The following is a 27,391-nucleotide window of genomic DNA, read 5'->3' on the forward strand; positions in this document are numbered from 1 at the left end:
AATTTCTACGGTATTTCTTTGTTTTACTGTGAATGGCTGCAAGAAAATGAAACTCAGGGTGGTATTTGGTGACATATACATATTTTGATAATAAATTTACTTTGAACTTTCAACTCCTTGTCCTTCCTGAACAAGTTGATTCCTTCTGTGATTTAGTGGATGAGCTTGTGTTACCTTACGCAAGAAAATGTTATTTATGCCCGTGTTTGATATACGGAACATAAGCCAGCTAAGCCCAGAACGTCCAAACCGAATATTTAAACAACATCATTTCCAGCAAAGGTTATTGCACTTTGACCATATTATCAATGTCTACACTGAAAGTATTAAATATAGTTGAAGCGTCCAAAAAATTGAGTCAACACAGCATGAATCACCTCTCTGATGCAGATAATATTTGGATAAGCCCACCACAGTTCTACAAAGCTATCAAATTATAATTAAGTCCTGATGCCAAGTAAACATAATCTTATAGCCACAGAGATAACCTGTCAATGGAAAACAAGGGGAAAAAAAAGAACAATATGTTATTTCTAACTGGTATTTCATACGTATTCTCTTTTAAAGCCAAGTGGCCTCTCTGCTATTCCTTTATAAACCGCAGATCTTGGTCAACATTTCTCACCAGAGACCACTCATGAATGCCCTTTGTCTGATCAATTCTGCAGACGTGGTGAAGATTGTTCTGCCTATTCTAATTACCTTCCATTACATCATACATCTGAATGTCAAGAAAAATCTGGTAAAAATAACCATCATTTGTTTAACTACTTAAACTGAAGTCAAGATAGAGAATAAACATTAACACGATTAAAAGAGAATCACCAGATCGCCGTCAACAGCCAAGTTTTGCAAAGTCAAATAACTGAAAAAAAAGCAAAACTTTCCCTTGTTAGATATCAAATTATACATGAGAGGGCAGAATAAATCCTTTCAGAGCAAAATCTTTTGAGAGATATCGATTCAGTGAGGATTTGAAACTCACCCAGAGTTGCAATGATTTGAAATCCCTTACTCACTCTTCCTTCAGTTAGTCCTGACGAAGGGTCTCGGCCTGAAACGTCGACTGCGCTTCTTCCTATAGATGCTGCCTGGCCTGCTGCGTTCACCAGCAACTTTGATGTATGTCACTATATTCTGTATTTGTTTTTTTTATTACTTTGATGTACTTATGTATGAATGGCAGGATGGCATACATACGAAAACCTCACAGTGTCTCAGTACACAGCTGCACAATTTGAGATAGGGTGGTAAGGAAGACATATTGCATGCTTGTCTTTATTAATTAAGACACTGAGTTCAAAGATCAGGAAGTTATGTTACTGATTTATGAAACTCTGGTTAGACTGTATTTGGGATATTCCATTAAATTTTGGGGACTCATTACAGGAAGGATGTGGAGGCTATAGAGTTTGTGCAGAAGAGGATGCCATTTGGAATAGAGGTTATGTGCTATAAGAAAAAGTTGGATAAACTTGGGCTATTTTCTTTGGAGTGACGAAGGGTGAAGGGACATCTGACAGCAGTTATGAGAGCCATGTGTAGCGCAGACAGATGGCATCTTTTCTCAGGGTCAAACTACCTCATGCATACATTGAAGGTAAGGGGTGGTGGAGAAAGCAAAGGAGATGAAGTGGGACAATTTTTTTTACACTGACAGTGGTGGGTGCCTGGAACATGCTGCCAGCAGTGTTGTTGGAGGCAGTTACAGTAGAAATGTTTAAGAGGATTTTAGATAGACACATGAGTATGCAGAATGGAGGGTTATGAACTATGTCCAGGCAGAAGTGATTTGTTTACTTGTGGGTTCTTTGGTCTAGTGGTATGATTCTCACTTCGGGTGATAAAGCATGCAATATGTGAGAGGTCCTGGGTTCAAATTCTGGACAAGCTCATTTATTCACCCATGGATGGATATTTTGGGGCGTCTTGCCTGCATAGCAGTTAGTACAATGCTATTACAGTGCCAGCAACCCAGGTTCAATTCCTGCTGCTGCCTGTGAGGTGTTTACACATCCTCCCTGTGATGGGGTGGGTTTCCTCTATGTGCTCCAGTTTCTCCCACATTCCAAAGACAGTCAGGCTAATTGGTCACATGGATGTAATTGGGCAGCGCAGGCTTATTGGGCCAGAAGGGTCTGTTACTGTAACCCAAAAAAAATCCATATCATTATCGAAAAGAGTTGTAGCAGTCATGGATCAAAGGAAAATCTTATGTTGTACTGTGCTATGTGACATGAATAAACCAATTACCAACTGCCATATAATATACCTTTTAATAAATGAAAAGTGTTTTTTTCCAAGTAACTTATGAATAACTGAGATTTAGTGGGAAAGCAAACTAGTAGCAGTCCTGTTTACTGAGAGGTGCACTATCTCCAATAACCTCTCTTCTACATAAGCCTTTAGTATCATTATGTTGGGAAAACAGCCTTTCTGTAACTTGACTAAATGGGAAGTGATTCACTACAACTGGCAAGGAATGGTATCCACAGTGACAAAATAAAATAGAGAAAGTGAGACATTCAGTCACAACATGGTAGGTATCAGTACAGATCATTTAAGTGGATGAAATCATTAGATTAGATTCTTAGATTCAACTTTATTGTCATTGTGCCGAGTACAGATACAAAGCCAATGAAATGCATTTAGCACCTGACCAGAAATGCAAAGAATAGTGTTATTTACAAAATAACTGTGAATACAAAAGTGCTACAGCACACAATATAAAAGTACTGAGACATTACAATACAGATGCAATACTGCTTAGCGCTGTGATGTGAGGTTCAGCAGTGTCACAGACTCAGGGAAGAAGCTCTTCCTGTGCCTGCTGGTGTGGGAGCGGAGGCTCCTGTAGCGCCTACCGGATGGGAGGAGAGTAAAAAGTCCATGGTTAGGGTGAGATGTCCATGCCAAACATAATGCTAATTTAAACTAGTCCCTTCTGCCTGCACATGTGCATATCCCTCCATTCCCAGCATGGTCTTGTTGCCAACTGAAAGTTTTTTAAGCACCACTATCATATCTGCCTCTATCACCTCTTGTGGTAAGTCTAGGTACTTACACACTCTGTGAAAAAAACTTGCCTGACACATCTCCTTTAAACTTTCCCTTCTGAGTTTATAGCTATGCCCTTTAGTATTTGACATTTCTACCCTGAGGAAAAAGTGGATCAGAACAAAAAAGACATACTATATGAGGGGTGATTGATAAGTTCATGGCCTAAGGTAGAAGGAGTCAATTTTAGAAAACCTAGAACATTTATTTTTCAACATAGGCCCCTCTTACATTTACACACTTAGTCCAGCAATCGTGGAGCATATGGATCCCTTCTTTGTAGAAGTCGGCGTCTTGGACCTCCAGAAAGTGGTCCACAGCAGGGGTGATTGATAAGTTCGTGGCCTAAGGTAGAAGGAGATGAGTTATACAGCAACACACATAAAAGTTGCTGGCGAACACAGCAGACCAGGCAGCACGAGGAAATCTGCAGATGCTGGAATTTCAAGCAACGCGCATAAAAATTATACAGTTCTCATTACATGCATGTGCAGTTCAACTCTGCATGATTATGCAGAAAGTTTGAAGTTAATAACTCATCTCCTTCTACTTTAGGCCATGAACTTATCAATCACCCCCGCTGTGGACCAATTTCTGGAGGTCCAAGATGCCAACTTCTACAAAGAAGGGATCCGTATGCTCCATGACCACTGGACTAAGTGTGTAAATGTAAGAGGGGACTATGTTGAAAAATAAATGTGCTAGGTTTTCTAAATTTGACTCCTTCTAACTTAGGCCACGAACTTATCAATCACCCCTCATACTTTTATGACAAACTATAACAGGAGGATGGCTGGTAACTTCATGATATTGAAATAAAAAAAGGAAACATTTGCTGAAACTCAATATTCTTTCCTTCCATTATTATGCTTTTATTAAGAAAACCCTTTGGCTTTAGGCAACTTGACTAACTGCAATAATTTTGGTCATGATCAGCACTTAGAATGGGGTTTGGAACCAGTTCAGAACTCCCCGACCAGTGCATGTTGCTCTTTGGGTCTCAGTGGACAATACATTGGGCAGTTCTCCCATGAGTGTATGTTTATTACAACTCAACAATGCTTGCTTCTCAGTGGGTCCTGAATGGAAATATTTTAGCACCAATATATAATCCAGAACTTAGCAGTTGAAAATAATGATTTACAACAAAATGGGAGCAGGATTTTGTTTTAGACCTGTTCTCCAAAACAAGTCAGGTCACTGTCTGAGTGCTGGCGAGCTCTGGCCTATGTTACTTGCTGATTGAGCTACTGATATAACACTTGGGTCAGAAAGTCTCGTCACTTTATTGCATTTTTATTTCATTTAAGCGACTGCTATGTGGTGAAGCTCAAGCTCGGTATCCAGTGAAACCTCTCGAGGTCCCTGGTGACTATTTTTCTGTATGCTTTTAGACTCGCATATGGTTTCCAGTCCAACCATTATTCAACTGAAACCAAGAGTCAAGAGAAAGGAAATTAGTTGTCAGGTTCAGTGAAAAAACCCATAAATCATTTTTAAGTTACTGAATTGTGAAAATCCTGTATTTGTGGAGGTTCATCGAGACATGAGTGCGGCTTCCTGCAAATGTGTTTTTTGAAGTGTTGGGGGCCTGGTGAAAACGGTTCACTTGCCACCTTGTGCGTAAATCTGCCAAAATGTTTCGAACTTAGTGAAGTGACAAATTGCTGTCTGAGGACAGAATTCTTACAGACAAAGGATTAGTTGAGTTGAGGGTTCACAGCACGCCAATTTTAATAAACGTGGACCAGAAGTCAATGAAAGGAAATCACTCATCAAGTTAAGAAGTTGCTGAGGTGTCATTTTAGTATTTTATGGATGTATCAACAAGACACTCAGACAATGTGTTGCACTTTTGGTTGTAGAAGACCATGTCTAATTAGATGCTGCTGCAAAGGAAACTCATTTAAAATCTGAGGTAGCATTTTTGCATGTGCAAAGCATAAATGAAAGCAACCCACTTGGGGACACTAAGTCTTAACACACCAAGCCTGGGCAAAACTTTTGAGGAAGATTTATTTTATAAGACTGCGTACACTCATTGCTTAATTTGTCTTACTTTTGTCCCGGAACAGTCATCAGCTTTATGCTCATGGCAAGGTTCAATGGAGGTAAATTTTCTCTGCTAATTTCTCAGTTACAAATATGGAACACAGAGGCATTTTCCAATCAGCAAAAATGAAAGAGGTGTAGCTCTTGGAGTCAGGAAAAGGAACTTGATGACTCACATAAAACTGATGGATCAATCTTGGTCAGCTGTTGTATACATGCCATCCAAATTAAAATGGGTGCTATGTACAATCCAGGATCCAGAAATGAACTATTTAATAATGTTTTATCAGTACACCTGTGACACTGCTTCACGATGGACCAATAATTACTTCAGCACTTGTTAATGAGGTATTGGTGGTGTCCCTAAAAGAGTTGTACAACAAGCAAAACTGTGACATGGATCCTTCACATTTAGACATGGAAATACAAAAGCCATTGTTTGGTGAGACTGTGTGATCACCTTCAGGATTAGAGATCACAATTCAGCAAAATACAGTCTCAGCAACCTAGAAACTTTGCTTTCAGGTACAGAGTGAGAAATGAATCAATCTTAAGATGAATGAGAAGTAGATATTTCTGCAATTTTAATACAAAAAAGCTCACCATCTTAAGAGCAAAACTGCACTGCACACCAACAACATGACTTCAGGTATGCTTTAATGTTTTTTTTCTTTCAGATGATTGATCATATCAGAAAGGTGATTGATCATTTAAGATTATTTTCTGAAAGCTAGCTTCTGGAATCCTGTGAGTGATGAAAAGAGATTGAGAACTTGGATAAACAGTGACAAGTGAAGTTTAACTGTGAGGTCATCCACTGTGGATCAAAAATTACAAATGTGTTTGTCTTGTTTTCTACAGTGGATGTGGAAAGAGATTTCGAATGTCCATGTGCACAAATCACAAAACCTACAACACAGAAAAAAGATAGTCAACAAGACTATTAGAATTCAAATGTCTTTGGAACGCAAAGGTGAGGGAAAGATTATTTCTTTGTGCAATCTTGGACAAACCCTCATCTAGAATGATACATTCAGTTTTGAGTACCATACCTCAGGAAGGAACTTTGATCCAGTGCTTCCGTATATGCTCATTTCAGATACACCAGAACTTTACCAGGTATAAGAATAAAGCATTAAACTCTAAAGACAATCAGGACTGCAGTCCCTTGAGCTTAGGGGGCTAAGTGTGAACTAGTGGAAAATCTTAAAATGAAAAAGGGACTTAGTTGCATAGTTGCAAGAAAATCTAAATTTCTGGGCTGCAGGAAAAAATAGCAAAGTTGCTGTCATTGATCAGATTAATCATTACCATATTTAATGATGGAGCAGATTTGACAACTTGTACTTCTAATTCATATGCTCTTATGTACAGAAAAATATCCGATATCCACCTGATCCCAACTCCTCAAACACCCAGTTCCTGGCAGTCTCCTCCCTTGTTACCATCCAGTACACAGCTCCACTCTAATACTGGCTTGGAGTGGGAATTTTGTCATGGTGAAGGGTGAGAAAGAATGTGAACAAGAGCCTTGGGTCAATGATATCACTAAATTTTTCAGCAGCAGGATCATGATCAGAATAGCCATTGTCACAGTGTGTAATTACCACACCTCACCCATTGTTGAGGAAACTCCAGGCTCTAGTCTTCCATGTGCACAGCAACAGGCAGAATTGTTAATTCAAAAAAGGTGTGTACAATATACCACAAAACTTCTGTCAATAAATGTTATTGGTAAATATCAAGCAGACTGAGAGAGTGCAGGATGGTGTGAATTGAGCTCTGCTGTGCATAGCTTCCCTAAAATGATTCCACAATCACATTCCTGTCTGTCTGTCAGGACTTCAACCCAAACATTTGGAGGTCATGTGATTTTATTTCAGGCATAAGCCGTTACTGACACACTTTGATTTGATTAAATGTATTTAAACCTTCAGTTAACTATTAACATATTATTTCATGGTTATGTGATTTCCAAAAGCATTATTTAGTCAATCAAACCTGAAAGTTTCAGATTTTTATAGAAGTATTAGTTGAACTTTTAATGCTAAAATACTCTTTCCACTAATTTATCTGAAAAGAAGTCTCTAATTCAAAGCACATGCCTTCAGATTAGCTCTGCTGTGATTTGTACTTTTCATATGGGAACTTTAAACAAGTTTACTACAGATGTAACTTTTTTTTATCAAGAATAAAACAAAATGCGATTAAGCATGTTCAAAAATCCCCCTTCCCCTTGATTGCTCAAAGGAAAATTATACTGATTTGCTTTTATTCATATACCTATTTGACAAAAGTTCACATTTTCAGACACATGTTAAAATATTACTATAAAATGTGAAGAAGGTTTAGACTTATTGTTTGAACTAATTGCTTTTACATAGCAAACACTCCAAAGAATCCTTCCCAAGGAAAAAAAATATTAATTAATGTTGGTTCTGGAAGGGCGGAAAAGGTGGGTGGCGTGGATGGGAAACACAGAAGCACAATCAAAGAACTGGGAGTTTGCGAGTCATTTTGTTCTGCTCCATTTCTGAGATTGGTAGCCAGATAATATTCAACAGAACTTTAGAGCATAGTTCAATACAGTCAGTGTAGAGCACTAGAAGCAACAAACAATCACATTCAATTGAGAACTATTGAACAGGGTGATGCAAAATATCAGTCATTCCAAGATTACTAAACACCAGCAGATCACTTGAACTTCCTGCAGACTCTGTTGAAGGAATAGGAGAGAAATAACTCATGTCAGATTATAGCAGGTACAGAGCAAGAGGATAAAGAGCAATCCCAATGGGAGATTGAGATGTTCTCAAAAATCTGAAAACAACTTCTTCCACCTCCTCTTCTATCAAGCAGAAGATACAAGACCTTGAAAACACATAACACCAGGCTCAAGGATAACTTCTATCCCACCGCTGTAAGACTCTTGAATAGACTTCTTGCACAATAAATATGAACTCTTGATCTTGCAATCAATTTCAACATGGCTTTACACTTTCGCTGTAAGTATAACACTGTTTTCACTGCTATTTGTTCTCTTCTGTACTTCCCAGATGTACTTATGTATGGACAGATCTTTCTAGGTGGCATATACACAATGTAATTCATTGACTCTCAGTACATATGACAACATAAAACCATTTACCAATTACCAACATTGTAATTGGTAATTGGTTTAATTTGTCATATGTACTTTCAGAAGCCTATATGAAATCAGTTGGCATAGAATTTTTCAATTGAATAAAAGATAATTATTTGTATATGCTGCTTTGTTAATTCATGAGTTGTCACTGTTTTTGACAGCTTAATTGAATAGGTTAGGAATGAAAGGGCACATTGGCATTGGTGGGATAGAACTGATTCCCAGGAACAAGTGGCGATGTCGTGCTTTTTTCAAATGAGCTTTGAACATGTCCTTGAACCTTCCCGCTTTCTATTTGGTAACCTCTTTCCATGTTAAAGTGGGTCTGTCGTGGCTGTCTGTTGTAGGGCTTCAATGCTGGGGACATTGGTCTGGGAAAGTATATTGATCCTGGTTCACTTACTCTTCTGGCAAACTTGGAGATAGGATTGGTGTTTTTTTTTCCAAGTGTTTTGAACTGCTTGCAATATATTCTATCAGATGAAAATAGTCTTTATTCTAAATATTGTCCCAACCACCAGGTAAGCAGACAAGTGGTTTCAGACATCATACTTTCTTCACTGCTCAGAAAGTTCATCAACAGTCTTTAAAAAAATAATGAGATAATATCTCCACAGAAATTCTATTTAAAACAAATGACTTTGAGGCAGTGGTTTATATTACTGATTATCCTGGGACCAGTTCACAGAAAAAAGGAAATGCTTGACAGTTCTAATTAACACTTCTTCAAATTGCGATGATGCCATTATTGCCTGTCGTTTAATAAATTAACTCTTTAGAATATGTTACCAGCACAATTCACTAACTCACGAGGCAGAGAAGGCTTTGAACATGTGAGATAAATGGAGACAATGTGGAATATTCAATACAAAATCTCTTACTATTTGTTAATTTATTTGTAGTAATATTACTTTATGTATCGTGCGTTAGTTTTATGTGCTGTGTTTTGCAACTTGGTCAGGAGAAACATTTTTTGATTTGTACATGTGTACATTTGAATGAAAATAAGGTTGAACTTGAACTTCAAGTGCAAGATAATAAAGATTCCATGTGACCTGCGGAAGTTTGGTAATCTTGCAATTATTAATACTTTTAACTCACCTTACCTGACAATCAGTGGTATCTCAAAAGGGACATAATTTGTGGTTGCTTCCATTCCTTGAAGGATTGAGGAATGAATTGAAAGAGATGAAATGGGGGCCCTGCTGAAGGATTTTAGCACAGAGTATAAATAGAGCACTTTTGAAAACAAATGATAAGTGTCCATATAATTTCCATGGTATTTAATGCTGTGAACGTTTATGGATGTTTTGTGACCTTTTCAATTCAATCATTGTTTAAAAAAATTGACTTATGTCTTTTCACTTAAGTCAACTACTTGCCCTTTAACTAATGATCATTCTGTAAACAGTAACCTGTTGTTCCAGTTCTGTGGTCCAGGCTGAACCTTGCTAAATATGTGTTGTTTCACATTGATTTCAACACAATCATGAAGGGTATAAGTACCAATTTACATGACTATCCTTTATACAGTTCTCGTTACATGCACGTGCAGTTCAACTCTTTGAGTGATTATGCAGAATGTTTGAAGTTAATAACTCATCTCCTTCTACCTTAGGCCATGAACTTATCAATCACCCCTGCTGTGGATCACTTTCTGGAGGTCCAAGATGCCGACTTCTACAAAGAAGGGATCCGTATGCTCCATGACCACTGGACTAAGTGTGTAAATGTAGGAGGGGACTATGTTGAAAAATAAATGTGCTCGGTTTTCTAAAATTGACTCCTTCTACCTTAGGCCACAAACTTATCAATCACCCCTCGTAGGCAAAGAAGTGGAACTGCCCATTTACCGAAGAGTCCACAATTCCATTGGCCACATAAGCCACATCAGAACCCATAGAATTGGCATGGAAGCAAGCATTTCTCAATCCTGAGTGACTATTTCAGAAGAAGAAGAGAGTGGGTAATGAATTAACAATGACGATTAACTCTCTGTCAATTTTCTAGCAATCTATTGACCCACATCAAATTGCATTGTTTACACATTTACAAAACTGGCCAGCATGCAAAGACTAGGTGATCTATAGGCCTGACCCATTCTCCACATAAACAGCCAAGGTGTCATGACTAAAGAATTTCCCCTCCCTTTTCTGCATCTCCACATCTTTTCCTAAACCCTTCCTAAGCAGTTTCTTGGGAGAGGCAGAGAAAGATGTAAAGAGAAAAGCTGAGAGTGAAAATATTCTTAGGAAACTTCTTCTCAAAGCTCCTCAGATAATCAAAACTATCCCAGGGAATCACAGTGACAAAACAATCTTAATCGCATTATTTATCTCTACCTTTGTCAAGACCCAGACCAAATCTTCTTGAAGGAATGAAATGCATTCGCTTCATTAGCTGACGATATATTTTGTTTCTTCAATGCTCTTTGCATAAAGAAGAACTGTCAATAATCCTGTAAGGCTGTTATTTTACTAAATTTAAACATCTGTCCTCAGGTTCTCTCCAAATTATTAAACTGAACTAATCACCCTTTGGGACGCTGTACAATGCTTTTATAAATCTCCCTCAGATTGCTCAAAGTCCATGCTAAGTCAGGATGTACAGAAGCAACTCCCTGACTGGAAACAGCCTTGATGCTCATAATAACATGGGAGAAGTGTACTTCTAGATGTCATGACTGGTAAAGTAGTTGCTTCGTTGTTCCAGTAAAATAGGCAGCTAGGCTCAATCCTACTCTTGGGTCTCTGTAGAGTCTCTGTAGAGTTAGCACACTCTCCTTGTGACAATGTGGGTTTCTTCTGTGTGCTCTACGTACTCCCTATGCACCTAAAGGCTTGCATACTGTTAGATTAACTGGTCACTGTTCTATAAGTGAGTGCTGGCTGTTTACGTGGCTGATAGAATCTGGGGGCAAGTTGAGGAGAATGTGGGGGGATTAAAATGGATTAGAATAAGATTAGTGTAAATGGATGCTTAACAGTCAGCAAGTATTCTGTGGGCCAGATGTCCTATTTCCTTGCAGTACCTCTCAATGAATAAATTAGTAATATATAAAAGCAATCATGTAACATGTGAGAAGGAGTCTTGTGTGTTAGTTTAGTACTGATAGGTAAGATACAATATTTCCTTTTATTTCTTCAAAGTTCAAATTACAAAACAAATCTATTATCAAAGCACATATACTACCCTGAGATTCATTTTCTTGTGGGCATTCATGGTACATAGAAAGAAACACCACAGAATCAATGAAAATCTGCACAGCACAAAGATGGATATACAATCAATGTGGACAAGACAGCAACCTCTGCAAATACAAAAAGAAAAGAAACATAATAATTATAACAATAAGTAAATAAATAAGCAATAAATATAACGATCTTCAAATGAGCAGACACAGGTGTAGAGTAAACTCAGGACTCGATATTAGAAATTAACGACGAAGATTTATTCAGAGAATAATACAGTGAAAGATAAAACTAAGAGCTCACATACTTGGGATTTGAGCACACAGAAAGGCAGTTCACAGAGAACTCGAATCTAGAGCTCAGCAATGAGAGCTGGTTCGTAAATAGAACATAAACACAGGAAACCCATTCAGGCTAAAATCAAAAACTAATCACTTAAAAACAAGAAGCATAAGGAAACTGTGTGCACATAACGAGCACCATGAAAAACATGGTGACAGATTAATGATAAAAGTAGTCATTAAACAACTTGAATAAACTCAAATAGATGATGTTCCAATGCATCAAGACCTGCTGCTAACCGGCGCCTCTCGCTGGTCTGAAGGATTCATGACAATGCAAACATGTATACGAGTTGAAAAGTCCTTGAAAGTGAGTCCATAATCGTGGGATCAGTGTTGGGGTAAGTGAGATTGAGTGAAGTAAACTCCTCTGGTTCAAGAGCCTATTGGTTGAGGGATAATAACTGTGCATGAAGCTGGTGGTGTGAGACTTGAAGCTCCTGTACTTACTTCCTGATTACTAGCCAGAGTGAAATTGTACAGAATACAACCTTACCATAGGGTCCACACATCCAGGCTCAGGAGGAGTCATTACCCCTCAACCATCAGGCTCTTGGAATGGTGGGAATGACTTCACTCAACTTCATTCACCCCATTACTGAACAGTTCCCACAACCTATGGACACATTAAAGGATTCTTCATCTCAAGTTCATGATATTTATTATTTATTTATTTATCATTATTATTTGCTTGTCTGTCCTTTTGGCTGGGGTCTTCCATTGATTCTATTGTGTTTCTTGGATTTAATATATACCTGCAAGAAAACGAATCTCAGGGTTGTACATGACAACATATATGTACTTTGACAATAAATTTACTTTGAACTTTGAAGACAAATACAACTTAGAGACATGATGAGAAGCTGACATCATATAAAAATGAAATGGCATTGTCCCACCCTGAATGGGATTTGTCTGGGAACACTTTAGCTTGTAGGGAAACACCTGAAATGCTCACAGGGTAAATACTGAGACATGGAAGTCCTTACAAGAAAACACCCAATTGTCACTAACGTTGAAATAAATGGAGAAAAGGGAAGTTGAGCATTTTGCAGAATAGAAGCGCTATCTGCAACTCGGTTTTAACTCTCAACTCACCCCAATCCTTGTAGTCTTCTCTTGATATATACAGCAAAGACGCCCGATTGAACAATACTTAGTGAACATTTTAGCAACTGTTCATCCACATTCTCTCCTTAGTGTTGGGTCTTAGAAATAAAATCTTGGCATGGTAACAGAAGGAAAAAACAAAGTTTTTAATTGTGGAAAGCAAAATAAAACAATCAGAGAAATAAAATCAATAAGAGCAAGAAAGAAAAAGTTAAAGTGGATGAAAAAAAAGATATAGCATCACTCAAATGCCAAAAGACAAAGAAGAAAAGCAGTGACAAGCATATTTTTGGTCTACACAGGAATCATAGATTCTGGGGGACAGACAGGAAAGTGTAGCTGATGCCAAGATTAAGAACTCACTGAAGGATAGATCATGCTCAACGGGCTAGATGGCCTACTCTTGCTCTTAAATTTTTTTAAGTTCATATGCTTTTAAATATAGTCCCTCTCACTCGTGTGTGATTCAAAAGTAGGATGCAGATTATAGATGAGTGATAATGTTACAAAAAGCATGGAATCATACCAATAATCACAGTGAAGATGGAATGTAAATAAGCAATTAATTCAACAAGTTCAGTTCAGCAATAATCTATGCAGGAAAGATCTTCTCTGTGATGGACCTGACCCCACAGTGTTGAAATTTTGTTAATCAGTGCTTTGCATAAACAGTCTCCAACCTCCAGAGGCAATCAAGCAAAATTCCAGAAAATGTGATTCTGGCAGGCTCTTCAAACTCCCCCCTTGAGCCCCAGCCTTCTCCACGCAACCACTCTGGATCTTTTGTCAGGCTCACATTCTCGACTTTTCCTTATGTCACTTTTGTTTAGCTTTGTCTTTTCAAATTATTTTTTAGTCATTTACACAAAAACCGATCATTCCAATCAATGAGGCAATCTGCCCACTAAAACTCTGGCACTATTTTCACTCTCACTCGGGTACCTCAATGACCCAGTAGAATGCCAAGCCTGATTACTTCCAGCATTACAAAATTACTATCGGCATGGATAAAGGGGCCTCTGTGCCAGTACCAGATCTTTCTCATATATTTAACACATTTAAATCTGCGCATTCAAAAGTGGATCCCATCCTTTCTATCACTCCCTGCTTCCAGGTTTCATTTTCTCCTACTCTTGGACCCCACATGAACTGTGCTGTTTATTTCTTATTTCAAAATAAATTTTATTCATGAACAAGCCTTAAATATATAAATACTGAACTTTCCAGTCAACATTATAATGATGTTACTTCATTACTTAATATCAACATCCCATCAGTTACTTTTTTTAGTTACATCAGTTATATCAGTCCCATTTACGAACTTCAAGGGAAGTTATTTGAAAAATTGAATACTATTACCTCTTACAAAGTGAAACCAAACAATATAGGTGACAACAAGGCTTTTCCTCCAGAAGAGCACACTGCCTTATATTCTCACTTTGACAGACAAGATATCGAAGAACTTTCATAAACTCCCACAGCCCCTGATGATCCTGTAATTTCAGTCCTTCAGGAACGTTAACGCATACAAAGCATCTGGCCCAGATGGGATCCCTGGCTGAGTACTAAAGACACGTGCTGATCAACTGGCTGGAGTGTTCACCGATATCTTTAACCCCTCTGGCAATCTGAAGTACCCACCTGCTTCAAGCAGGCTTCAATTGAACCGATGCCTTAGAGGAGCGTGGCAACCTGACTCAATGACTATTGTCTGGCAGCACTTAACATCCACAGTAAAAATGTGCTTTAAGAGGCTGGTGGTGAAACATACCAACTCCTGCCTGAGAAGTGACTTGGATTCACTCCAATTTGCCTACTGACACAACAGGTCCACAGCTGACTCCATCTCATTGGATCTTTATTCAACCGCGGAACATCTGGACTGCAAAGGTGCATACATTGGGATTCTATTTATCAACTACATCTTAGCATTCAACACCATCATCCCTCAAAACTAATCAATAAGCTTCAAGACCTGGGCCTCCATACCTCCTTACTCCAGTATGAGCTCCAATGGTTATGTGCACGTTGAACTGGTTTAACTGTAATGGGCTCTTTTCTTTTCTATTTTTTCCTATTAACTGTTTGATAAAGCTGAAAATGGTAAACACACTTTCTTGATAATTTTATGCGGTGTACGACCTTTTATTTCTTGCCAACCGATAATTGCGTATGAGTATTCGCTCAAATCGAGGTTTATTTCATCGGAACATCACAAAGTTCCTGTTTGGTTGAACCCCAGATGATACCAACAATAGAGGTATATTGTTTATGAAAGGTGGTCTTCTCATCGTTGAGTCATGTGGCTCTTAGCCAAGTTAGCTATCGAGCCAAGTTTGCATACGAGCCCAGTGAGAGGGTTACATAACTGAAAGGCAACACAGAGCCTGAAGAGCAGGTCTAACTTTGTTTTTACTTTAAGTGACGTGGTGGTGTAATGACTTATGCCATTCATGTACTTTGTACGTATAACCATAATGAATTATTTAAACAACAAAGAATGCCTAATAAAACAATATATTTACAGTATTACTCACATATCACTGATATATTAGATGCATGTTATGAGTAAATCTTTATATATTTTTTAAATGGGCAACATGTGCAACAGAAGAAAATATATTTTGAAATATTTTTAGTTGAGGTGTGTCCATCAGTAATAGTAAATAGTTATGCATGATCAGTTATTTAAAGATATGTTATTGCCACTGTAATATATCAGCTCAGTTAAAAATTAAAATTCAGAATCATTTTGTTTGATTCTTCGAGCAGCACTGTTATGAAATGCTGCAGTCAACCCTGGACAAATGAATTTGTCGATCACTTTAGAACTTTTTTTCTTATGAAACATTGCATAAAGCTTCTGAAATGGTTGTTGAATATAGATTATCATGCAAATAATAATCATACCTAATGGATCAAGGAAGCTGATTTTAGTTCAGATCACTATTATTATCCTGTTATATTTTTGTCTCCTTCTACAATGCTGCATCTCACTTCCAGCAAAGGCTTGAGCAGGGTGGAACCTTACTGGTAGACTAACATGAGACTGTTCAGTCTATGTTGACTTCACAACAGAACCATGGTCATCTCAACCTCACTTACAAGCTAGCACATGAGCAGAACTTGTATTTGCATTCATTCAGAGGCTGGTTTCCAAGTATCAGCAACTTGTTGAATGAAATAAACAAGAGTACAAATCTTAGACTTAACGTTCCCAAGACAAGCATCGTCTTCCACCCTATCCATATTTCTTAATTCAAAAAATATAGTTTATTCATAACAGTTTAAGACCATAAGACCATAAGATATAGGAGCAGAATTAGGTCATTTGGCCCATCTTGTCTGTTCCACCATTTCATCACAGCAGATCCATTTTTCCTCTCAGCAACAATCTCCTGCCTTCTCCCCATATCCCTTCATGCCCTGACCAGTCAAGAATCTATCAACCTCTGCTTTAAATATACATAAGGTCTTGGCCTCCACAGCTGCCTGTGGCAAAGAACTCCACAGATTCACCACTCTCTGGCTAAACAAATTCCTCCTCATCTCCTTTCTAATAGGATGCTCCTCTATTCTGTGTCCTCTGGTCTTAGACTCTCTCACCATAGGAAACACCCTTTCCACATCCACTCCATCAAGGCCTTTCACCATTCAATAGGTTTCAAAGGGCCATCCATCGCTCTTCTGAATTCTAGTGAGTACAGGCCCAGAGTCATCAAATGCTCTTCATATCAAAAGCCATTCAATCCCGGAATCATTTTCTCCTTTAAACCCCCTCCAATTTTAGCACATACTTTCTGAGATAAGGGACCCAAACCTGCTCACAATACTCCAAGTGAGGCCTCACTGGTGTTCTAGAAAGTTTCAACATTACATCCTTGCTTTTATATTCTAATCCTCCTGAAATTAATGCTAATGTTGCATTTGTCTTCCTCACCACAGACTCAATCTACAAAGTAACCCTTAGGGAATCCTGCACAAGGACTGCCAAGTCCTTTTGCATTTCAATTTTCTGTATTTTCTCTCCATTTAGAAAATAGTCAACCCTTTCATTTGTTCTATCAAATTGCATGGCCATACACTTCTCAATCTTAGAGGATCTATCCTGAGCCCAACATATTGATGCACTCACAAAGATAGCATGCAGGTGGCTATACTTCATTTGGAGCTTGAGAAGATTTGATATGTCTCTATCAAATTTCTTCAAATGTACCGTGGTGAGTATTCTGACTAACAGCATCACCATCTGCTTTGAAGGCACCAATGTACAGGATCTAAAAAGCTGCATCAAGTTGTAGACTTAACCAGCTCCATCCTGAGCACTAGCCTTCCCATAACTGAGGACATCTTCAAAAGGTGGTGTTTCTAGAAGTTGGCATCCATCTTGAAGGGCGTCAGCATCCAGGACATGCCCACTTCTCATTGTTGCCATTAGGGTGGAGGTACAAGAGCCTGAAAATGCAGACTCAATGTTTGAGGAACATATTTTTCCCCTCCACACCCACTTTGCCAGGTTTTGCTTGACCTTGGCTCTCCATTCCACATGCCTCAACTCTACTGAGCCACAGCTGGACCTGGAGCTAATCCCTAGCACTTGTTTACTGTTTGACTTCCTTCATTGTGTTACTAATGCATCATTTTAAGTCATCTGTCCTAGCCTAAGGTAGGAACTATAACTGATGTAGCTTTATACTTTATAAACTTCAGGTAAATTGGCAGTACACTCGGACACAGCAGCTTCTATGGGGACAACCAAATGTGTTATTGTCTTTTTTAAACATCTTACGTTTGGGCTATATTATGTGTTTCTCAGTTACTGCATTTATACTGTCATCTTATATGAGCTGCCCCTTGTACCTCGTACCTTGAGCCATGTATGATTGTTGATATTGCATTTTGCACCATGGGTCTGTATTCACAGATATTCATGTATAGTAGAATGACAATTAAACTTGAACTATCATGAAACTTGAACTATTATAGTTAACTTATGAAAGTCATACATAGAGAGAGGAATCAGAAATTTTTCCCCAGTGTAGAAATGTCAGATATCTGATAATACATCTTTAGGGTGAGCAGAGAAAAGTTTAAAGGAGATATCAGAATCTGGTTTATTATCATGGCATGTGCCGTGAAATTTGTTCACTTAGCAGCAGCTGTACAATGCAATACATAATATAGAAGAAAAATAATAATAATAAATAAATAAATTACAGTATACTTATATTGAATAGATTAAAAATCGTACAAAAACAGAAATAATACATATTAAAAAAGTGAGGGAGTGTTCAAGGGTTCAATGTCCATTTAGGAATCGGATGGCAGAGGGGAAGAAGTTGTTCCTGAATTGCTGAGTGTGTGCCTTCAGGCTTCTGTACCTCCTACCTGATGATAACAGTGAAAAAATGGCATGCCCTGGGTGCTGGGGGTCCTTAATAATGGACGTTGGCTTCTGAGACACTGCTCCTTGAAGATGTCCTGGGTACTTTATATATGAGGATATGAGAAGTAACTATTTTACACAGAGTGGTAGGTGCCAGGAATTGGTTGCCATAGGTGGTATTGAAAGCAAATATAAAAATGGTGCTTAAAAGGCATTTAGACAGATACACAAACCTGTAAGGAATGGAGGATTTGGATCTTATACAAATAAGTTTAGTTTAATTTTGTATCCTGTTTGGCAGAGACATCATCAGCTGAAGGGCCTGTTCTTGTGCTGTTCCATTCTATGTTCTACATTCCAGATATCCACTGTGAGCCCCCGATAAATGTGGCCCATTTTCCTCCTTTCAGTGATGATGAAAGAAGAGATAAATGAAGAAGGTTACCATTTCCTCCAGTGCACCAGAAGTACAGACAATCTAAATAAACTGATAGTTGAAGACCAAGACTTCAAGCTCAGCAGTGGTGATTACTGCCCTCCTGAGTGCTTGAGACTTGGATTACCTGGAGGAGACACCTAAAGATGCTACCTCCACAAAACCCTCCAAATCTACAGGCAGAATAAATGAAACAAAATCAGTGTCCCTTCCAAGATGAAAATCCCTAACACAGAGACTCCAGCTCCTTTTTATCATTTATAGGTGAAGCCATAACACAAGCCTCCCAAAACAGGCCAGATCTCAGTCCTGATGAAGAGCCTCTGCCTGAGATGTCCATGAGACCATAAAATATAGGAGCAGAATTAAGCCATTTGCCCCATCTTGTCTGCTCCACCATTTCATCATGACTGATCTAATTTTCCTCTCGGCCCCAATCTCCTGCCTTCTCCCCATATCCTATCATGCCCTGACCAATCAAGAATGTATCAACCTCTGCCTTAAATATACATAAAGGTTTGGCCTGCACAGCTGCCTGCAGTAGAGAATTCCAGATTGACCACCCTCTCGTTAAAGAAATTCCTCCTCATCTCTGTTCTAAAAGTACGCCCCTCTATACTGAGTCTGTGTCCTATGGTCTTAGACTCTTTCACCACAGGAAACATCCTCTTCACATCCAAGGCATCACCTGTCCATTTCCCTCTACAGATCTCCTTGACCATGTCATGTTTCCCAAAGTAGGCACTCTGTTTCACACTCACACATGAGAAGAGTTTAATAGGAAGGAAATATTCAACACGTCTTCAAAACCTCCTTGAAATTTGCAGCGTCCTCTCTGTACTGCCAAAAGTCAAGAATGCAAGTGAAAACCTCCAGCTTATGTGTCGGGAGCTAATGAAAGATCTGTGTAAATGGCAGAGGGAGCACTATGATATACGGTGAATACGTTGATTACCCACATTCACCCTGAAGGTCATAACTCCATTGCACAATTGTCATCCATTGATACCAAGCTGCACAGAAGTTCTGAACAAGATCCCCTTTAAATTCAACAGCTGCCAAAATTAATTTTTGAAGTCCTCAACAGAAGTATCAAGAGGACAAGAATTCAAGCATGTCACCGCATTCAGGTCTGTTTTCGTTCTGGTTTTCAGAGTATTTAATATTTAATTTTACAAAGGAGGTGAATGGTGTAACCTTTGCAAGTTAGTGCACTTGTGGCAAGAGTTCTAGAGGCTATTTTGAAGTCATTTCCTCTAGGTAACTTCAGAAGAAAGATTTTCTCCGGTATGTAAAATTAATTGGCAAATACTCCAAGCTAAGACTATCTTGCTAAGATAAAGTTTGAACTTCCCAAAACATTTGTTGTGTTTAATATGATCATGACTCTGTAACTGATATCTTTTGCAATGTCAAACCTCAAACACTTTTCACCCCACACAGGAAACATCCTGGGATAAATGTAGATGTGAATAAATCTACTGTTGTTTAAAGGGCGACACATGCACTAAACTGGTCTAATGAATGGGGTGAAACTGATTACTGACTTATGGAAATATGTACCAATTTTCTTGCCTCCTGTTACAGGTATTAACTCTCAACCATAATGGTAAGTTAGTCACAGAGAGAATCTATTTTTACTGACGAATACCTTTATTGGTTTAGTTAACAACAAACATGTGATTATACAAAGCTAAACGCCTATACTCCAATCCAATCAGTTTCCCTGACATTCTCTGAAGTCAAAGATTAGAAAAGGTACTACTTGGGAAAAAGAGCCTACACTGACCAATTGTACCTCTATATCCTGATGAAATTTCCATATCTTCATCGTGGGTCATCCACTTCTTCAGTGGTTGGTCTCCAGATTTGTCATTGCCTATATTCCGAAATCCTCCATTCTTATCTTTTCCCTTATGAGATGAATGTGTTATGTATCAATTTTGTTGGTTCGGGCTCATCTGACTGACCTGTATCAGCTTCTTATTGGATTTGGCCCAAGGAGCCAAACAGTATACTTGTACCTCATATAATTTTGTTTGTTCTTTCTAACACAGACAAATTCACACCAGCTTAGCTTGGCCAGCCAAACACTAGGCTCAGTCTACTTCAAGTCACAGGATGTTCTTTCTGCAAGCTTGCCATTTTTACATAACCAAATAACCAGCTTCTTATTTGGAAATGGTCCCAGATTTAGCAGATCATCAGAAGATCAGAATGGTAACCTATGCATGGATCCAAAAGAGATGGGGGAGAATTTGAATATTTTTGCATCTGTAATTACGCGGGAGATTGGCATAGAGCCTGTTGAAGTGAGGCAAAGCAGGAGCAAGATTATGGACCCTATACAGATTGCAGAGGAGGAGATGTTTGCTTTCTTGAGACAAATTAGAGTGGAAAAATCCGCAGAGCCTAAGAAGATGTTCCCTCAGACGTGCTGGAGGCAAGTTCAGAAATTGCAGGGGGCCTAGCAGAGATATTTAAGTCAATCTTAGTGATAGGTGAGGTACTGGAGGATTGGAGGATAGCTAAAATTGTGCCGCTGTTTAAGAAAGACTCTAAGAATAAACTAGGAAAATGTATGCTGGTAAGCCTGACATCAGTAGTGGGAAAGTTATTGGAAGGTATTCTAAGGGACCAGATATATGAGTATTTGGATAGACAGGGACTGAATAAGGATAGTCATCATGGCTTTATGCCTGATAGGTTGTAACTGACCAATCTTATAGGGTTTTACAAGGAAGTTACCAGGAAAGTTGATGAAGGAAAGGCAGCAGTGGATGTTGTCTACATGGACTTCATCAAGGCACTTGGCAAGGTCCCGCATGGAAGGTTGGTGAAGAAGGTTCAGTCGCTTGGCATTCAAGATGAGGGGGTAAATTGGATTAGACTTTGGCTTTGTGGGAGAAGCCACAGAGTGGTTGTAGATGGTTGCCTCTCTGACTGGAGGCCTGTGACGTGTGGAGTGCCGTAGGGATCAGTGTTGGTTTCTTTGTTGTTTGTCATCTTTATCAATGAACTTGATGATAGTGTGATAAACTGGGCTAGCAAATTTGCGATGATACCAAAATTGCGGGTGTAGTGGACAGCGAGGAAGACTATCAGAGCATTCAGTGGGGTCTAGACCAGCTAGAAAAAATGGACTGAAAAAAAGGTGAAATGTTTAAAGGGATCATGAGGGGGAACCTGAGGGGAAATTTCTTCACTCAGTTGGTGGTCAGAGTGTGGAACGAGCTGCCAGTGCAAGTGGTGAATATCATTTTGATTTACACATTTAAGAGAAGCTTGGATAGTTACACGGTTGGGAGAGATATGGAGGGCTATGGTCCCAGTGCAGGTTGAAGGGACTAGGAAAGTTTAAATGGTTTGGCATGGACTAGATGCCAAAGGGTCTGTATCTGTGCTTTAGTTTTCTATGACTCTATGCCTCTGAAGCACATTGTGTTCACTTTCAAATGCTCTGATTAAGCTATCCCTGAGCAAGAACCAAACAGTCTCACAAAATGGCAGGCCCCACTGCTTTGACCACATGGCAAGAACAAAGACATTTGCTTTGTCTGCTTCTACTGCCCTTGTCTCATTCCTGTTCACTGATTTTACTTCTTTTTGGCCAAGACCCCTAGCAAAACTCACAAGATTTTGTCATCTGTCCATATTCCCTGGTACCTTTGTTTAACCTGAACAGATTAGTTATAATGGCTGCAAGTGACTAACTTTACTTCAAAGTTCTTAGCTACTCTTTCCTATATGCTGTTGCAATGTTTAATGTTCATGACTGACTTTTCTCTACTCAGGACACTGGAAAACAGTCAGATATGAGGTCATGAATTTATAGAGAGGTACAGCATGGAAACAGGCCCTCCACACTGACCATCAACAATCCATTTATACTAATTGTATATTATCGTATATTAGTCGCATTTTTCCCCCACATTCTTATCAACTTTCCTGACATTCTGCTCCTAACATATGCATTTGAGGCAAAGAGTGTTGCCCAGGTTTTCTGTGTTTTGGATGTGGACTTGGGCTGTAGACCTTTCTCGGTCTTTTATATTCTGTGTTTTTTTGCCCGATTTTTCTTTTGTGTGTGTGGGAGGAGGGATTTTGTGGTTGATCAGCCTGTTCCATTTTTGTTCATTTTTTTGTGCAGAAGGAAGGATTCGGGGGTTGATGTGCCTATTCCATTTTTTTAGGTGTATGCCTGCGTGTGTGCGAGTCTGTGCATGTGTGTCTGCCTGTGCGTGTATGTGCGCCCGTGTGTGTCTGCGTGTCTGTGCGTGCATCTGTGATGATGTCTTTTTCATGGCTTTTACAAGGCGCTGAGCGAGAGAGAGAGACTGTGTGGTGAGCCACTCCTCACACAGACATTTTCACAGTATTTACCCTTTTATTTTACGAGGTCGAGTTGCGATCTCGACACTCAACCCGGCACGGATGGAAAGCATACTCGGGGCAGACCCGACTAGTTTCGCACCCGGAAACCTCCGCTCCCGGGTCTGGCGCCGATGTCGTTGCGCCACCAGCCGGCCCGTCCCTATTCCATTTTTGTCATTTTTTTTGGCAGGGAGGAGGGATTTGGGGGTTGATGGTCGTGCTGCCTTCTTTTCTTTCTTGGCTTCATAGCTACCCAGAGGAGAAGAATTTCAAAGTTGTATACTTTGATAATAAATGAACCTTTGACCTTTGATAAAGTCCTAACCTATTCAAATTTCCAAGTCAAGCTGATATGTGACTAGGAACAAGAGCTGGAGGGATGTACATTTGGGACAGATGTTGACATAGCATGGAAAGTGACACAATGAGCACAGCAAAGTCCAAAGTGATGACAAGGCTAAGGTAATGATGAGGAGTCAAAGAGGGAAGTATAACCATATAAAAATTACAGCACGGAAACAGGCTATCTCGGCCCTTCTAGTCCCTGCGGAACTCTTACTCTCACCTAGTCCCACCGACCTGCACTCAGCCCATAATCCTCCATTCCTTTCCTGTCCATATATCTATCCAATTTAAGTTTAAATGACAACATCGAACCTGCCTCAACCACTTCTGCTGGAAGCTCGTTCCACACAGCAACCAATCTCTGAGTAAAGAAGTTCCCCCTCATGTTACCCCTAAACTTTTGCCCTTCAACTCTCAACTCATGTCCTCTTGTTTGAATCTCCCCCACTCTCAGTGGAAAAAGCCTATCCACGTCAACTCTATCTATCCCCCTTCATAATTTTAAATATCTCTATCAAGTCCCCCCTCAGCCTTCAACGCTCCAAAAAATAAAGACCCAACTTGTTCAACCTTTCCCTGTAACTTAGGAGATGAAACTCAGGTAACATTCTAGTAAATCTTCTCTGTACCCTCTCAATAATATTGACATCTTTCCTATAATTTGGTGACCAGAACTGTACACAATACAAATTTGGCCTTACCAATGCCTTGTACAATTTCAACATTACATCCCAACTCCTATACTCAATGCTCTGATTAATAAAAGTGATGGAAATAACAAGTGCAAGATAGGCAGGGATGAAGGCTTGAAGTCAACAAGAATAATAAATTAATTGTTATAAATATTGAGGGATAAATAGTGAAACTGTCTTGGATGGACCATTTAAAATGAAAATATTCAATGCGAGGTGATGGGGGTGGAGCAGGAAGAAATGATCCAATAAGAGTGCATGGTATTAGTTGGTGATAAGGGATAATCGACTTGACAATGAATGAAAGAAATAACCCTGCCTATAACGTTAATATATTGGAAACTGGACTTAATGTTCACATGGCATTCATTCAAGGGTGTGATGTTGCTGCTATCAGCTCATGGATTGCAAAGATTTTCTCCAAAAATGTACTAGATTCAAAGGAAAGATTCAGAGAGGTGCTGAAGTAAATGTTTCACTAATAGAATCATGGTGAGACAGGAAGAAAAACACCGGCATAAATCACTCCCATCTCACCCACGATGCAAGAAGGTCAGTAAAGAAAATGGGACAGCTGGAGTGACAGCTTCTAAGATGGTTGTTTACATTTATAGGAGGTCAAGAGAGGCTCCAATGGAAGTTGTAGACATATCGATGAGGGAATCAAGCTTGGGACATGACAGAAATGTCAGAACATTGAGGAGAATTAAAGGATTTTAAACAGTGAGAACCCAAAAGCAGAGATCATCATTCAAATGGGCTCCCATTTATGTTATGTTTCAATATTTTTCTAGATAATTAAATTATCTTAGTTCAACATGTTAAGTAATCTCAAGGAAAAAGTGACGTCAGAATTATTGATGGGTTTTGGAAAACTTTCAGATTACTCCAGCCAAAATTATGGCAGATGGAGTTATTAGTCAAAGACATGTAAATTTATATTTATGTTCATCAGTTTCCTTTTTAATGTGATAAACACAGGCCAAAGTAGTAAATAATCGATTCACTGTCAGTGTGCTTAAAAACTTCCACAACAGTAACTCAATAATGCTGAATCAAATTTCATTCTTTTGGTTCCTGATGCTATCTAACATCTCAAGACAATCAAACTTCTTGCACTTTTTAACCTTCACCTTCTTTTAAAACCTGCAGATTTATCAGTACATGTTTGGAGTCACTTTATTTCAGTATGTGACCTTTAATTTATTCTCACACTTAATTGTTCTCTTTCTTTTCAAAGTAGCTGCCTGTTGTCATGTAATCTTGACAATCGTGTTTCACAGTAAGGAAGAAAGGAAAGAGAGTAACAATAATCTGTCATCAGAATCACTGTCAAAGCTTCTTGTGTGAATAGCAATGTATAATCCAAAAGTTTAGATGAAAAGTCTTTTGCAAAATCTAACCCTAATTTTGGTTAACGCAAATTTTGGTTGTTTTCTTTTAATAGTTTAAAAAAACAAAGCAATACTGTAAGGAAGAGTTATATTTAGTAGGTGCAAAAAAGTTGAAGAAGGAACCTGATGTTATAGATTATATTTATTTAACTAATGACAAAATAGAAAGATGATCTCGGAAAGCTGGATCTGTACTTTATTCAGTTCCAACCTCATACGAAATGCCTGCACTGTGGGAAGTTTCCTTGTACTTATGGTAACTGAACCATTAGCTAACTGAATGCAAAGTAGCAGTGATAGAAATTCTAACCAACACCCAACTAGCAACAGTGTCTGATACAACAGTGGATAATTCTAGAAATGGCCATTTGTGACTCTAAGCAGTGGGGTACTATCGAGAAACAGTGTATCAAATGGATGAAGTATGCTGGAATATCCAACAAGATCCAATACTTGGGGTGCATTTTACTTAAATCACTTTGCTAATATCATCCAGTTAAAATGTCTATCATTTGTTTTTTTTTGTCATTCATAGAGATTTGACACAGTACATGTCCATTTTATAAAAGATATGGAATCTAGAAAGTTACAGCAGAGAAACAGACCCTTCAACCCATCTAGTATATCAGCATTGAAATCGCCTATATTCACCTACATCCAAAGCTTAACCATCCATACCTCTAGTATCCATGTACCCATCCAAACTTTGAAACGTTGAAATCGAGCTTGCTTGCACCACTTGTGCTGGCAACTCGTTCTACACTCTACCACTCTCTGAGTGAAGAAATTTCCCTTCATATTTCCCTTAAACTTTTTACCTTTCACCCTTCACCCATGACCTCCAGTTGAATTCACACCCGAACTCCGTGGAAAAAGCCTGCTTGCATTTACCCTGTCTATGTGCCTCATAATTTTAACTTCCTCTATCCAATCTCCTCTCAATCTTCTACGTTCCATGTGTCAATATTTGTTACCAAACTGAACATCTTATTTTTGTTTACAACAGCTTTATGATATAATTCACTATGAAATGTGTGAGGTCTTATTTCATGAGTACCTGTGGACAGAAATTCATCCTCAGCCATTTGCATTCAAGGAGAATGAGGCAACACTGATCAATGAATTCCTATTCCAAACCTTGATCCCATTTGAAACTGGAGATTGAATTCAATCCCACAAAATTTTAAAAGCAGGGTTCATCTCATAGCTTGCAATATATTCCATGTGTAACACAAATGACAAAGAACAAATGTCTTAGTCTTTCAATTCATGATATAAAAATGACAGCTATGTAAAGTCAACAAAGGTGTATCTGCTTTTAACACCCATCCACCATTTTGAAAAAAAAACTATTCTAGCATCATTTTACCAGTTGCTGAACATCAAGCAATGTCAACTAAGTTTTAATCACAAAACAAAATCTTGTTTCTTTTTTTGGGGTTTAGAATCATTAGCAATAACCAATATGAATCAGGGAACTGCCATCAATAATACCATATGAAATCAGAATATTGGTTACAAGCTCAAATTAGGCCAATTTGATAAAATACTTCTCTCTTTGGTAATCATGATAGTTAAGTTAAAAGAATTGAGACTGGTCTCAATTTAATGCTGAGGTAACGTAATGGCACATTATAGTAAAAAAAGACAAACCTCCAGAAACTTATCAGTTTGCAGTAAAAATACTAAGTGAATGCAATCCTTAAATAGTTCAGACACAGTACATTGATTGAAAGAAAAGGAACTATTCAGACTTACAATGGTTTTAAAAAGGGCAACTATCTCTTAATTCTTTCACAGACATCAATTAACTAAAACATTGCCATTTTTTAGAAATATAAACTTCCACATTCACTTGATCTTATTGG

General features: G+C 38.6%; 1 protein-coding gene across 4 annotated transcripts in view; it reads right to left on the reverse strand.

Moving 5' to 3' along the window:
* LOC134359927 (astrotactin-2-like) overlaps positions 1 to 27,391 on the reverse strand; it is a 1,812,737-nt gene that overhangs the window by 519,760 nt on the left and 1,265,586 nt on the right. The window lies entirely within an intron of this gene.

This window comes from Mobula hypostoma, chromosome 21, assembly GCF_963921235.1.
Source record: "Mobula hypostoma chromosome 21, sMobHyp1.1, whole genome shotgun sequence".
Taxonomy (NCBI): Eukaryota; Metazoa; Chordata; class Chondrichthyes; order Myliobatiformes; family Myliobatidae; genus Mobula; species Mobula hypostoma.